Source organism: Harpia harpyja, chromosome 8 (assembly GCF_026419915.1).
Source record: "Harpia harpyja isolate bHarHar1 chromosome 8, bHarHar1 primary haplotype, whole genome shotgun sequence".
Taxonomy (NCBI): Eukaryota; Metazoa; Chordata; class Aves; order Accipitriformes; family Accipitridae; genus Harpia; species Harpia harpyja.
Window position 1 is genome coordinate 40,354,207 of NC_068947.1, and position 15,526 is coordinate 40,369,732.

The 15,526-nt window shown below is 44.5% G+C and overlaps 1 protein-coding gene across 10 annotated transcripts in view; it reads right to left on the reverse strand.

Moving 5' to 3' along the window:
* LOC128145004 (OX-2 membrane glycoprotein-like) overlaps positions 1–15,526 on the reverse strand; it is a 53,128-nt gene that overhangs the window by 26,268 nt on the left and 11,334 nt on the right. For 2 of the 10 annotated variants that reach the window (XM_052794566.1, XM_052794568.1), the window contains exon 6: positions 202–3,216. The exons of 1 other annotated variant lie outside the window; for it this stretch is intronic. The gene's annotated coding sequence lies outside the window, so the exon portion shown is untranslated. Of the gene's footprint in view, positions 1–201; positions 3,217–9,431; positions 9,645–10,090; positions 12,604–15,526 lie in introns of those variants that run through there. 7 more of the 10 variants (XR_008236285.1, XR_008236282.1, XR_008236284.1 and 4 more) reach the window with 7 other exon arrangements.

Sequence of the window (15,526 nt, forward strand, 5' to 3'; positions counted from 1 at the left end):
CGAACTGCTCCAGCGTGGGTCCTTTCCACGGCGTGCAGTCCTTCAGGAGCACACTGCTCCAGCGTGGGTCCCCCACGGGGTCACAAGTCCTGCCAGAAAACCTGCTCCGTGGGCTCCTCTCTCCACAGATCCGCAGGTCCTGCCAGGAGCCTGCTCCAGCGCGGGGTTCCCACGGGGTCACAGCCTCCTTCGGGAACTCACCTGCTCTGGCGTGGGGTCCTCCCCGGGCTGCAGGTGGAGATCTGCTCCACCGTGGACCTCCATGGGCTGCAGGGGGACAGCCTGCCTCACCATGGTCTTCCCCACAGGCTGCAGGGGAATCTCTGCTCCGGCACCTGAAGCATCTCCTCCCCCTCCTTCTGCACTGACCTGGGGGTCTGCAGGGTTGGTTCTCTCACATGGTCTCACTCCTCTCTCTGGCTGCAATTGCTGTTGCACAGCAGGTTTTTTTCCCTTCTGAAATATGTTATCTCAGAGGCGCTACCACTGTCGCTGATGGGCTCGGCCTTGGCCAGCGGCAGGTCCATCTTGGAGCCATCTGGCATTGGCTCCATGGGACATAGGGGAAGCTTCCAGCAGCTTCTCACAGAAGCCACCCCTGTAGCCCCCCCGCTACCAAAACCTTGCCCTGCAAACCCAATACAGGATGACACGTTACAAAGGCGATAGCAACTGAACAGCTGAAAGGGCAAACAAAATATGAGGTGGGGAAAAAAAAAAAAAAAAAAAAGCATGTGGGTCGTGAGAAAAGTTAAGACACAAGAACAGAGGAGATACAAGATGGGGAAGATAGAGAAAACCTCTCTGTGAACCTGCACCATTAAGGTCACTGTACATGTTCCTATGCTACCTACACCAACAACTTGCTGTGGCTCTCACTCCCCTTCCCCTCCTAATCACTTCTTGCGAGCTAAAACTCACACCTGCACATTCTGTTCCTCCCTGGTGATTTTCAGACACATTCCCTGGATTCAAGCAGTGAATGCTACAAAATAAGAAAATGACACAGCAACCAACCCGCCCCCACACGTACATATCTTGGTCTCCCTTCCGCAGCGCTCTGTTTGTAGGAAATCAGTGGTAGCCACCAGAAACCTTTAGAAAAAACAAAGGATGGGAGTTAACCATTTTGAAAGTTTTGCTACAAGACCAAAAGAGTTCAGCCCTTCCCCTCCCCCTCCCACTCTGGACTGGGTCATCGTATCAAGAGCATTGCTCACAGGCAGCAAGGCAAACTGGTGGGTCTCACCTCTTCCTGCGCAACTGCTTGGGAAGGGAAAAAGACACGCTGTGAAGAAAGTAGTCTGAACTTTCTCAGGATGTGGGAAAGCCAAGGCAGCTCATTCTCTGGAGATTATGGAGCAGTAAGAAAATATACACTCAGAATTAGGATCCAGTGAAAAATTTTAATTCCTGCCCCCATGGGACAAAACAATTTTTCTTCCAAGTTAGGGCAGAGAAGTGTCATTCTTAGTACTTTCTCTTTTCTGCACTACACTGCTTCAATCATATATAGCACAAATAAGATGAGAAAGAAGAGCTAGATCTCCGCATTAATACCCAGAGATTTTTTTCCAGCCTAAACCCACTGAGTTTACACACCTGGGTTATGTCACTTTTCCCTCTTTCATAGGGAGACTGACAGTACTTTTAGTATTGCATCTTCTACATTCAAATCTTTTCCTCCCAGGAGAATCAGTGAACTGAGGCTTTCCCTACTGCCTGCAAGGAAAGATTAAAATCTCTGGTATGTAGCAAAATCAGACATTTCCCTCCTGGAAGTCACAATATCCTAGACAAGCCGGAGTCGCTGCACACACAGAGAGCTGCTGTGCAGCACAGGGGTAGCTGTACTCCAGTAGCTGCTTATTGGGCGTCCTTTAAGATGGTCCCAGGCCATGCAGATGTGTCCTCCACTGGGTCTAAATACTTGCCTTCTTAGAGAAGTGAAGTTCCTGATGTGCCTTTTGGGGGTCTGGGCCTTCTTTTTTTTTTTCAATTTGGGCAGCGTGTGTCTTTAGAAAGGGAGTGATTGGTTCAAGTTAGCACTTGCGAAGGAGAAGTACTCTTTTTCTTGGAAGTAACTACATCTGTTCTAGAGAAGAAAGCTCCAGCCTTGAAGTTATTACATAGAAGGAGAGTCCCAGCGAAGAGCCCAGGACCTGCATCCCCTAAAGAAAGCACCATGAGGAGCTGAGAGCAGACGAGGAACGACTAAAAGGCACTGTGCAAAATCTGATGCAAGGCAGAAAAACACAGAGTTATCTGAAATCAAACCTGGAAGCAAGGACCTGCCTGCAAGGACACCACAAGGTAGGAACGAGATGTACACAGGCCCTTTACTTCTGTCTGTCACCTCAATTTTCTCTTTCTAGAAGGTGAAGGCTCCTTGTTTAGATACTAACCAAACATACATTTTCGAATTTAAAAGTCATTCTGTTTTTCAGTGGAAGATCTTGTCTAGGGAGAAGGGCTACTCAGAGTAACCTCAAAGCTGGAATCATCTCGGGATCACATCACAGAAGTCAGAAAATTGCACAGAAAGTTAAGTACTAGTTGTACATACATATGCATGCTCATCTTAAAATAGATGATAAAATATGACTACATGTGCCCTAATGAGGAACCTGGAGTACTCTTCAAGGTTTTCTGCAAGAATGAAAACTAACATCTGTATTTCCACATATTTCTATTTGACCCTATTACCTAGAAATAAAGTCATATCTAGAACCAAAGTTATATCAACAGAGATCATCATGAAAACGTGAGAATTTGCATGGGTCTTGGGTTTTTTTTTAGCACAAAAGCCAATCAACAAAACCACCAGCATTAGGTATTAGAGCAGTTCTCCTGGAAACAGGCGAGTTCATACAGGCAGCAAAAATCTGAAGAAGCCCCATGTCAGGTTTCTGCAAGCACAGGCTCTCCGGAGAGAGGGGGTTCTATTGCACCTCAAAGTGCAGCTGGCTTCTGACTTACACTCCCCTCAAAACCCACTCCATCACACAAAGAAGTGGCCTCCTTAAGTTCCTCTTCACAGAGTTAAACTCTCACCTATAATCCTCCATAATTCCTGCAATTGTGTCTGCTTCTTGCCGTAGTTCCTCTTCTGCCCTATAGCCCAGTGTTGATGGCATCCCATGTCATATGGAGCAGGTTCAGGATCTTTCTTCTGCCCAGGGGGATTGGCTCCACCATCGTCTGTCTTTCAGTGCTCTGAAGACAAAGACACAGAGTAGCGTGGAGGTCATTCTCAGCAACTCCTTTAAGACAATTCCTCTTCACACAAGGTAACAGAAACTGAGGCAACTCCATTTACAAATTGCTACTGGTTTGGAAAGGCCACTGAGAAAGGAGATTCATAAAAAAATCCAACTTCTACCTGAAGTCTCAGCACAGCTTATTTGGTTTGTTGTGCATCCTAATCACTGCTCTCTTTTTTCCCCTCTACTGTAGTCTCTTACCTTCAACCAGAGCAGGAAATCAGAGTCAGGTGGTGCAGAACTTTACATTAATTAGTGTTGTTCACAAGCTGTCTATTCCTTAACATAAAACATTTTCATAGTAACTTATAAAGGTAAAATAAAACATTATGGAACATTTTAAGTTAAAGACTTATTAAACCTGAAATACTTCTCTTTTAGAAAATATTTATTTATTCCACTGAAGGTACCTTCCACCATTTCAGTGGGAAAGGCAAAAAAAGCAATTGTTTATATCTACCCTATTTTTGGAAGCAAAACTTCTGGCAGTAAAGACAGTGAAGTAATATTTTCTTTTTTGACTTAACATTATTTATACTGTGACAAGATGAATAAAAATGCTTTATTTTAAAAATATAATACACCATATATGTGCATGCCAGCAGAGAAGAATGATTTGTAAACATCTAAATCATACAGTATCTTAACTAAGACAGACAGTGTTTTGGGACAGGGCTGTATCAACAGCCCCATTCTCCTAAACGCCCGTTCAGGGGCACTTCGTCTTTGAGAAACAGCCCCACGCTAATTATTTTCTCTAAAGGATATAAAAGCCTGTAAATTCTAAACATAGCTCAAAACTCTCTCCCAAATATTTCAGCAGAGAAGTCTAACAAATGCATACGGATACAATCAGGTACACATATGAAACATGCAACTATATGAAAGCTGTACCTGCCCAAACCCACTCTGTATTGGAATGGATTGCACGCATGCCATCAAAACAGCCATTCTGTACACAGTGCAAGCAAACGAAACAAGGATATTAAATTAAGTCTGCTTGCGCTATCCTAAGAGTGGTGTAAAACCACTGAGCAGAGGATTTACAGCTCGTGTTGAATAGTTTGTCCTATTATCCACATAATACAAATTAGGCTGATAGCAAATGAGTTCATGCCTATTGTTTACCACTTATCCCCTCAAATTTCAGACTTATAAAAAAGTCATAAAGACCAGAAGAAACAATCGTGCAGTTTCTGGGAATACCTCCCCTCTTATATTAAAATACCGACCTTTCAGCTAATATAGAAAAGCTTGAGGAAGGAAGACCTCGCAGCAGAAACCTCACTTCAAACACAAGGGGAAAATGTCCTGAGGAGTGCTTCCAGGAAACCAGAAACCTGTTCTAGTTAGTCCAGTTAGCTGCTTACACCATTTGAGGTTTCCACGTCTGATCTTTTGCAATGGCTCCTTCTTCCCTGCTTTTAGTGTAACGATTTTGCTAGATGCTGGGGTGCCCATACTGCTTTCTAATTTTACCCCTAGATTGTTTACATTGGTGAGATTAACATGCAAAGCTGTGTCAGAAGGGAGAGGGAAAATATCTGGGTTGGCTAGCAGAGATACAGTTCCTACTCCTGTGGGAACTGAGAGATTTTCCCATAGATGGGAGTGCTGCTTACATGCCAAAAGATAAAGGCATAATGAGCTCTTTATATTCACTGCACCATGTTTATCCCATAGCAGAGAGTTTTATCTTTTCCAAATCCAACATCAGATTAGTTTCTCACCCAAATCTGGCCTGCACAGCACTAACAGAAATGTGTCTGAAGACTCAAGAGTCCAGATCTCGAGTGAACCTGAACAGCTGAGGCCAGCTGAGCACTCAAAAAATAAATTCTTCACAGTCCCAAAAAAACATTTCGTAGGAAACACAACTGGGAGACCGCTGCAAAACCTTCAACCTCAGGTGTTAAATAAGGCCATGCTGAGTAACTCCTGCAGCCTGCTGCTGTAGGTCAGTCACAGGGCTTCACACCGCCTCCGCTCCCTCACCAATTCGGAGGGGACAGGACCACACCAGAGGGGCTCCCTGTCCGCATTTCTCATTCTTGGTAGACTGCCAACCACCTCCTACATGCACCCCATGAACTTGTGTTGTTAATCTTCCCTGACACTGGGATTTCTGCTCTTCCAGTGAAAACAAAACTTTTGCTTAGGAGGCAGCCAACCTACTCGAGAATCCCAATTTCTCCAATTCCAATTTTCCAGTTTCTCAAGTGGCCAGTCTGCCCCTTCTCAAACATTGCAGTTCTGCCAGGCAGCCAAACCAAAACACGGCTGGTCAACACGGGCAGAGTTAACAGTTTCTCTTTCCAGTGAAGCAGATGGGAAAAGGATCTCAGTTCCTAGTTATGACTGCAAGTTGCAATAAGATTTAGCCCCTCGGGTGCCCAAATCAGTTTAGAAGGTAGGATTCTCAGCTGCAAATTAGGAAGGGCTTCACTGAGGTGGCAGTGATGGGGGCAGGGGGACAGAAGAGCTGTTCACTACAGAACAACCCTGGTCAACAGCACTCTTACCCTATCAGCGATAATGTTGCAACAAACTCCCTAAAAATCCTAAAATTAAAATATTGATCTCAGCTCCTGGTAAACACTACGCAGCTCAGCACAAAAGTATTCCTGAATAGTTCGTCTGAGTTCCTACCATCACTCCAGATCAAGCAGGATGAATTTACCTTCGTTTAACTCTGAATTCCAATCCCGTTCTTCCACATAGACCAGAAAATGTTTCATATATCGCTTCTCACATCTCCCTATCTGTAGAGAAACATAGCGGTTTAAGGAAGAATTAGGAACACCAGGGGAGGGCACTGGGCTTGCCTGGAGGTGGAAGGGCAGAGCACGTGCTGCAGCAGCATGGTGGCCACCAGGCAGTCCTTTGGGCTGCTGCCCAACACGTGCAGGTTTGCACCCTTGGCAGTCAGGACAAGAGGAAAGCACAGCCGAGGACGCATAAGCAGCTACTTGACTCCAGGCATGTGATTCGGATGCAGAGCAGAACACATGAGCTCTCTCTCACCTCTTCCAGCGCAACTAGTCTCATGCAGGTTCCTGCCGGGACGCTCAGGGCTGGCAGGGAAACAAGGCAGGTTTCTCTCACCCCGCGACATCCCATCTCTCATTCCCATCACTATGCCTTCCATGCTGTCCAAGTAAACATTCTCCAGTGTTTCCATCAAAGCCTTGTGCATTTTCCTAGAGCTGCTCTCATCACCACAGAGTGCTTGCTCCCAGGCTGGTTGGTCCAAGCCTTACCAAGTGGATTTCATAGTTACCTTTTGATTTCTTATCCTAGATTGTACCGTGATAAAGGAGGCAGAACAATGCCAATATTTATCACCCCTACATAAAGGTCAGTTAGCTGAAATCCCCAGCTACTTAATATAAATCAAACTTAATACTAGTGCAATAGCGGTGAGAGTACGCTTCCCTTTTGCTCCACGGTGAAACACCAATCACGTTACTCAGTCAGGCCCATGGCTGCACTTTCTTTTTTTCCATGCATCCTGATGGGACAAGCATGCAGCCTAGCAACGGAGCAGAAGACATGTCAGTGGGCTCCACATGAGGTTCAGGCAGTGTGTGCCCAGGATCGGGGCTCTGTGGAGCTTCTGCAGACAGACAGTCACATCCATTTTTCCCAGGTCTGTCTACTGGTGTCCAGGTTATTTGCCTCTCCCAGAGGGGCTGCCTTCTGGTTTGGAAACAAGGACGACCTTTCACCAGAGCTATTTTCCCTGTGTGGTTACTGTGACCCAGGGAGATGATAACACCTTCACGTGATGGAGCGACCACTGTGAACTCTTGGGTATCAGAGAGGGAAAGGGAGCAGTCAGATGGAGGGTGTGTCCAGATAAACAAGAAAATAGCACTCTTTAGGCAAAATCCTTTGCAAATGACAAAAGAGTGACCAGGAAGGGACTTGTCCAGGACCAAGAGGAAAAAAAGGTCAGGGAAGCCCGAACGGGGAAGGACATAATCAGAAAGAAAGCAGTTGAAATCAGAAACACTTTAAGAGTGGGTGAAATCAAACATAAATCCGTCATTCTCTCACAGTATGTTTGCTTAAAAAAAATACTTTAACTAATAGTTTAACTATTGCCAGAACAGGCAATCTGTGTGATACATACTTCATCAGCCAAGGAGTGATCTGCTTAAACCCTGTTTCAAGTAAGCAGTGGGAAACACCCCACTTCCTCCTGTCACCCTACTACACTCAGCTACATTGTCTTCCAGAAGTGATTTACTAGGCTGCAATTAGTAAGGAAATCCATCTCCTCTGTTTCCTTAAGGAAATCCAGGTTAGCAAGGCCAGGGCTGCAATCCTGTTCTTTACTGCCCAGTTCTGTCCATCCAGGCAGCCACACTTCCCTCTTGTAGAGTGACTCAAAGCACCGAGCTCCTGTCGTTCCCATCTCCTTCAAGCCATCCCTATGTATCCCATGGCAAAAGGACCCTCGGTCCCCAGGGGAGATACCGATCTTTTTGGCATGTGGAAGCTGCAGATTGCCTCTCTTGCTTCAGCACGAGGGCTTCAGCAGTTGGGGGGGCTGACTAAGAAACTCACTACCCACGCGTTTTCCTACTAAGACAGGGCAGACAGCCTGCCTCAGACTCCAGGCAGATGCTTTTGAAGATGACACATGAAAGCTGCTGAATATCAGAAGGCACACTCGCCACGCCAGCACTAGCACTGAAGAGCTTTCAGACACGCTGGAAACACCACGAAGCGAGTTTCTTCTGGCACACAAAGTGATCAGCACAGCATTAAGCAGCTAACTGTGCAGAAACAGACCTGCAGAAGGCTGTGGAGGTTTCCAGCTAGATGTTATGGGATTAAGGCCACAGAAATAAAAACACCCTATTCAGAATGAAAAATGGCATGTGGTCCTGGAGAGGAGGCAGCAGGTGATACCTATATACGGGAAGTGAATGTTGCTCACTGCACACGGTCTCAGAAAAACACATTTAAGTGCCTTCAACTTTAAGGCTTTTTAAACCTTTCTAGGTGATAAATACTGGTCATCAACATGCAAATTCTTGTCCAGTGCTGATTCTGCTGCTAACTTCAGCCCATCTTAAGGAAAAAAAAACCAAACAAATCCAGACAACCCCCCACCACACAACCTCTTAGCTTCTAAAATTATCCTGCACTTCCTTCCTTGACATCTTGTTATGCAGCAGACTTTGAGAACAGCTGGTGCCATGCTTTCAAAGCAAACAGTGTTTTAGTTAGCAGGGCAGCAGCCAGGCAAACACAGGAGTGAAGCAGGCAGGCACATGGGATGACACAATGGAAAAAGTCACCCAGAAGCATCCAGAAAGTCTACTTCTCAGACTTGGAAACTGAAAATATGTCGTGCAGAGGCAAAATTCATGGATTGGTGAAGGATGAGGAAAGGATACAAAAGAAAACCCAAGCACGCATTCACCACTTCTTCAGAGGCAGTTGGAACAGCTGCCCCAACCTCCAGCTGGATGGACAGTGTGGTGAGGCAATGAGAAAACACCCGAGGCAAAAAGAAGAAGTCCTCCTCATACTGCTATCAGAAGTGATATTTTTTTTGCAAACTCCCCCTTTCCTAGAAACAGAGCCCTGCCTGCCGGGGTTTTGAAGACCCTCTCTTTCCATCACCATGCATGGAAGTTGTTATCTCCAGCAGACAATTCACCTTCCTGTCCTGTATGTCAGCACAATTCAAGACTAAGAATAATGGCATCCTTGAGCATGCCAGGGACAAAAGCAAAGAGAGGACACAGCTGTAGGAACTAAACAATTCACTGTGACTCGAAAACAAAAGCAAACATCTTGGCTTGGTTCTGAGGAGCAGGCTGTCAGCCAAAAAAGCAACCTTTTACAGGTTTTACAGCAACCTTGAGGTTTCCCTGAGGAAACCTGCCATTGTGCACTTGTTTACTTTTTGTGAAGTTAAAGGTGGCCAATCTACTTTCTCTCAGGTCATTCAACCCTGCTACGGTACCTCAGCCCCAGCCTGAACCGCCCCAGCCCTGCTCTGCCAGCACAACTCACCTCGCAACTGGTGGGCCAAGCCACACTTGACCCAGCTCTGCTGGGAGCTCCTGGGCCACAGTAGGCAGCCCTTTTGCTCTTCTGCGTAGTAAAAATTCCTCTTCTGCCTGAGAAAACCACAGCTTGCCCTGCACCGTGCTCAAGGCAGTGGTGCTGCTGGCTCACTACCTTCCCTTTGTGCATGGAGAGGTGACCTGGCTGATCTCAGAGCGCCAAACCCCCAGGAGAAGAAACTACTAACTCCCATCACTCAGGGTGAGGTTATGTTGGCAACGAGACTTGCACTTCTGGCCAGCACCTAGAAGGAAGTTCTTCAGAAACCATCAGTAGCAACCATTTGTTTTCCTGAAAAAATCAAGAGTGGGAGTTTATGTTGCAATCTCAAAACCTCTGGAAATCACTGCCTGTTCTATTCTATTCTACCAACTGGTAGAGCTCAAACAGCAATAAACTGCTGCCTTTCACTGGTACTGCCAGACCTAGGACATAATCCCACAACACTCAGCTCCTTTAGGAAGATGGCAGCGTTGCCATGTCCTTTTAACTAGATCCAAGTTTCTCACTATCACATCTTTCAAGCAGAAAAGTGCAAGCTGATGCCATGACAAACAAAACCTATTGTGGTTTCACAATTCACCTCAAAAGGTCATATGTCTTAAAGAATACACCAGGTCACTACTGCCTTTCCCAAAGGAATTATTTATGCACTTAGAGCTCATGTGTGATGCTTCTCTCATCGATTTATAAAAGCTCACAAGCAGCATGCTACAAATGAAAGGAATCATGTGGCCTTATGTTCAAAGTTGCTTTATTTAGCTTCTTTTCAGCAAAGGCAAATACAGAAAACAGGACAGTTAATACATCAGTAGAGCATGTAACTTCAGATAAAGAATAATTAAGCAATGAACATCACACAAACACACACACACACACACACAATACCTCTAAAAATATAAAATACAATTTTTTGATTGACTGAAGTTATTTTCAAATCTGAAGTAAACCACAGCTGCTGTGGTCAAAAATACTTCTGTAAATTTATCTCAAAAGTTGTTTTGCTCAAAATTTTTTTGGGAAAAAAAAAAAACAAAACCAAAACAAAAAAACCCGCAAAACCAAAACACCTTAAAAACCCCCTGAAGTCCCACTTTCTGTACAGAAAGGAAGCAAAGTGTAAATCAAAACTACAAAAAAAGCCCAACTTGCAATGAAGCGTTTCTGGTATCCCAAACAAGCAGAAAAAAAAAAAAAAAAAATATGGACCATTTGGTGTTTGGGCCGGATCAGATGTATTTTTTTTTATTAAATTAGAAAAAGTGAAATATATAAATAAATAATTCATATTGCACCCACAATAACAACAGCAAACGTCATCCCTCACATCCTCAGTAATACACACAGACATATACACACACGCACACCTTTTTGCCAGACTCTAGAGAGGCCACTGCTCTAGAACCAACAAATACCGGTTCTGAACACTTAGTTATAAGTCTTGCATCTACTAAATCTTCTCTGTTCATTTTTTTTTAGATTGACAGTTTGTACTCCTGGTAAACATATGACATAAAAAGCACAATCCAAAATGCTACACACTTAGTAAGATGGAATATTTCAGATGCACAAACAAATGCTAATCAAACCCAAAAGACAAGAGGATACTGGTAGTGATCCCAATACAGTGACAAATATTTGGACAGAAGGAAGACTGAGAAACACCTTAAACATTAGCATTTGTCAGCAGAACAAAAATCACCAGAAGACCCCTGCAGTCCTCCCGCCTGTCTATTCTGTCAGCTAAACAGGCCACAAAGTCGGTGTACCCAGAGGTAGGCTTGTTTTTAGCAACCTTCGCCCCATGAAGCAAGCACAGAGCCCTGTCGAGGTGCCGGGAGGCAGAGGGCACGCCAAGGCTCTGACCCCTCACAAATACAACGAGCTGCAAGCTAATGCCCAGGAGTGCTCTGCTCTCAAAAGCAGCCTGCTCCCGCACAGCAAGAAGCAGGGACAGGCAACTGGAGCATTAAGCCTGGAAACGGCCAGATGAACAGGCTTGGGCAGGCAGCGAGGAGCAACCGGGGGTGGTGGGGGGGAGAAGAGCTCCAATCCCACCTGGGGCAGGAGCAGGGTTAGGTCCCAGCTCGTAAGAGCAGCACAGTGTCATTATCTGCTACCAAAATCATGGCAAAGCAGTAAATTCAGCCTCTGCAAGACTCCCCACTGATACCATTACATCTGCAGTAGTGACACACGATAGTTAGGTCAGGGCGTAACATCCCACACAACAAGGTCCAAGTATGGCTTTTGGCCAGCAGAGCTATCTGTCTGTGTTTAAAAAGACACAACAAAAAAGGATGAAGAAAGGGGAGACTATTCCGAACAGTGCGTAAGATGACCATGAGAAGAACTATTGACAAACCTAGTCCACGCATTTTGACAGCTAAGTAAGGAGCAGGCTGGGGTATTAACAGAGTTGTTTCAGAAAAAACACAGGACTTCACTTCCATTTCCTCCTCGCTTATATATTAAAAAAAAAAAAAAAAAAAAAAAAGCCGTCACCCCAGGGTTAGTAAGAAAAGCCCACTAAAATAAATTACTTATAATTCTTCTTTCCCAACTGTGGCTGCCACTGCCTCTAATCTGTCACCTGCTTGGAGCCCTATTGCTCTTCCCCGATAATTTTGGCAGATTTGGTGTGGTTTGAGTCCTGTCGTTTTGAGTCCAGTAGGTCTCTCCAGAGAGAGTCAAGCAATACAGTCGTTGACACATTCACACATTCGCTGAGGGAAAGGAGTTGGATCAGCTGGATAAGAGAAGGAAAACCAGATGACAGGAAGAGGGCGATGAACACAGAGTTGCTGCAAGTGAAACTGCAGACAGATGTTGGTAAAAATTAAATCCCTCTTTACTGCGAGAGCAATTAGGCACTGGAAGAGGATCCCCAGAGAGCTTGCAGAGCCTCCATCTATGGACGTTTTCAAAACTCAGCTGGAAGAAGGCAAATGCATTTTGCACACTGGCAGTACCAAGAGTGGCACAAGCAAAATAGATTTTGGCTGGCAGCAGAGGAGTGGACTAAGTGGTCCCTCTGGGCCTACTTTTTATGATTAAGCGTCTAGACCGGATAACAAACATTGTGCTAGTCTTTTCAGCAATCAACTCGGCGTCTAGATAGAGTAGTGTATGTGATATATTTCCCTTTTATTGCTGTTTCTTTCCAGCCAGTCAAGTCACTGCTTGTAATGTTGACTTCAGGCTGCTGGGCTGTAATGATTTGGTAGGTGAACAGAAATCCTCTAGGATCCTAGAAAACAAAGAAAAAACAGGCTAAAGGATGAATGGTGGCCTTTGTGTTGCTGCCTCGGGTCTTGCTGAGTGGTGTGGTTGCCACTGGGGTGGCGGGGGAGAAATGCACAGTGAGGAAAGTGGGGATGAACAGTCATAAAACTGCCCTTTGGTGAACAACCATAGGACCTTCCCTGCTGTACAACAAGCAGCACATCTTCCTAAAACACAACAAAAACAGGCTTCAGCCCGTGTTCCCCCTTGCCTCCTTTCTTCACTACAGATGATACCTTACCTTAAATTTAAGAAGCTACCTTATCTTTAGCAGCACAGAAGCGCACCTGCCACACAAAGTGTCATTATGTAGAAAAGTCTGTGCCTAAACCCAGAATACCCGATCCCAGCACCGCTTGCCCGGAGCACCGCGGGAGATGCCGGCAGAGCCGCAGGCGGCACTGCTCCCAGCGGTCAGCGCTCACGCCATCCAGCTTGGCCCACACTGACAATATCCCCCCCCCCACTTCTCAAAACGGATACTCTGAGGAACGTTCAGCTCCCTCATTACTTTGTTATGCTCCAAAGAGGAATAGCCTTAAACTGGTGGGAAAAAAAAACCCTTTTTTTTCTCCTTCCCTTTTGTCCTTAAGCAACAGAAATTCCTTTGGGAGCATATTTATGAGAAAGCCTGAAAACAACGGTTATGAAAATGCCATGCTATGCACTATGCAACAGCGGTTTCTCCTTGGGTGAGGAAAAACTACCCAGCTTGCCGACACCCCACTCAAACCTATTTATTACCAGCAGAAGGGCAGGAGCTGGCTTACAAACCGTTTTACCATGGGAGGAAGCCAAGTGATCCTGCTCAGCAGTAGCTGCCAAAAGACATTACAAGTGTAGAAGAAAGTACACTATTGAAAAAGGTGTTTTAAGACCCAGGTAGCTCCTATTACACAAGATACCAATTTACATGTCGATTTTGGTTTATGATCACTGAAGTAAAGCCTGCAGTTATTACAGTACAACCACAACAACAAACATGTATTTTTAAGTAAACTAATGAAAACTGAGAAGGTGAAAACAGAATTACATTGGAAGATCTAAATCAAAGCTTCTTGCCTGGTGATTTCAGTCACCAAGATTTAAAAATCAGTCCAGCTTACAGCACTCTATAAAAGACAACTGCTAGATTTTTTGGTCTCCCCCTTCCCAAAGATTGTCTTCCCACCCTAAAACTATCCTAAATCACTTTACAGCTCTGACTTACAGCTCCTAGAGACAATGGGCCGAAGAGACGCGGTTAAAAAAGACTCCTAGCTTTTGCCCTACTGGCATTTGGAGCACTCCCCGGGGACGGGCAGTGGCACGCTTTCAGCCAGCTTGCTGGTTATTCTGCCCTTCGCTTTCCTGTCGCTTTAAACAGCGACCAGCCCTCCTCAGAAACCTGGAGGAGATCTACACACACATCGGGATGAAGTTTGCACATCCTACCATAACACATATGGTGGAAATTTGGACAGATTGGCTTAAAAGCCGTTCCTGCCTTCAGGTAAACGCTGGAGCAGCAAGCATGTCGTGGCACTGCTCGTGCTGCACAGCACCGTCAGCCAGCCCTTAACCTGACCGCAGCCATCTGAACTACTGCTACACAGCACACCCCATCACCTCGCCCTCTGCCCCACGGTAAGCATGGCTTGAGATTCACTCGCTTGCATCTCCCGAAAATTTAGTTAGATACCTTGAAAGTAACCGGACAATTCTAATGTCCTTTTTTGAATGTAGAAATTGGCAGCCGAGTGCAAAGCCTTACTGCAGATTTAAACGGTAGAAAAAAATAAGAAAGCATTTCCAAACAAGAGACACGGAATATGGCATGACAAATTTTCCAAATTAATATTAATCTATTTGCATATAATAAGAATGATTTACTGCAGAAAAGAAAGGAAAAAAGAAAAAAGAAAAGAAAAAAGGCATTCACCATTTCCTACTAATACAATACCAAATGAATTAGAAAAGTTATTACACTTTGTTTTCATTAAACTAAGGCCATCAACACCTGTTCAAGCAATATTTCAGATTTTTAAAAAAATTGATCTGAAGACAAGATTATGTGATTAAAAAAAAAAAAAAAACAACCAAACAGCTTACTATATACCTACTACTAAACCAAATACTTTTTTTAATTCTGGAAACCACACACACTGCAGAATTCAGAATATGACAGTGAGATAAGGACTATACAAAACCCTCAATGGATTTATAAACTGTGAAAAGCAAACCAACTTTCCTGGTTAGTAATACATAAATAAGGTTATTTGCTGACTATATAAATAGTTTGGTACTTCAGAATGTCGTTCTGATATTTGAGACCCAATTTATGACACAACCTTTATGTGGCTTTGAAAAGAATAATACAATACACAGCATCCTTACTTTTCATGTAGAAGAGCAAGAAAAAAGTTTCCATCTCCTTATCTAATAACCCTACATACAGCCAAAGTATTTTGCAAAGGAAATACATTTCGGAATTGAGCACACAAATGATTCTAACCAAGGAAGTAAACGAGCAAGTGAAACAACGAGGCAACTATTCGTATATCACAGAAGTGCTATTTTTCCTCCCTTTCAGCTGCCAGCCATTTTATTTTCTGGTTATCTACAAAGCCCTGTTGTTGGAATGAAAAAGAGAGTGAAGGACTGGAAAATTACTTCATAATGAAATATGAGCACAGATACGATGCACAGGATAGAAATTGTGTTAATGACACGCAGTAAAGGCCTCCCTGTTTGCAAAGAAAGGGCTTTGTTTTTAGTAGGCTATACTTCGACACCTCTCCTTTAGATGGACAGGCCAAGCTCTGAGATGTTTCCTACACTGCTACCTACCATCACCCTGTGGGTAGCAAACACGATTTATTTCATCCTTCCAGTCAAAACCCCTGACC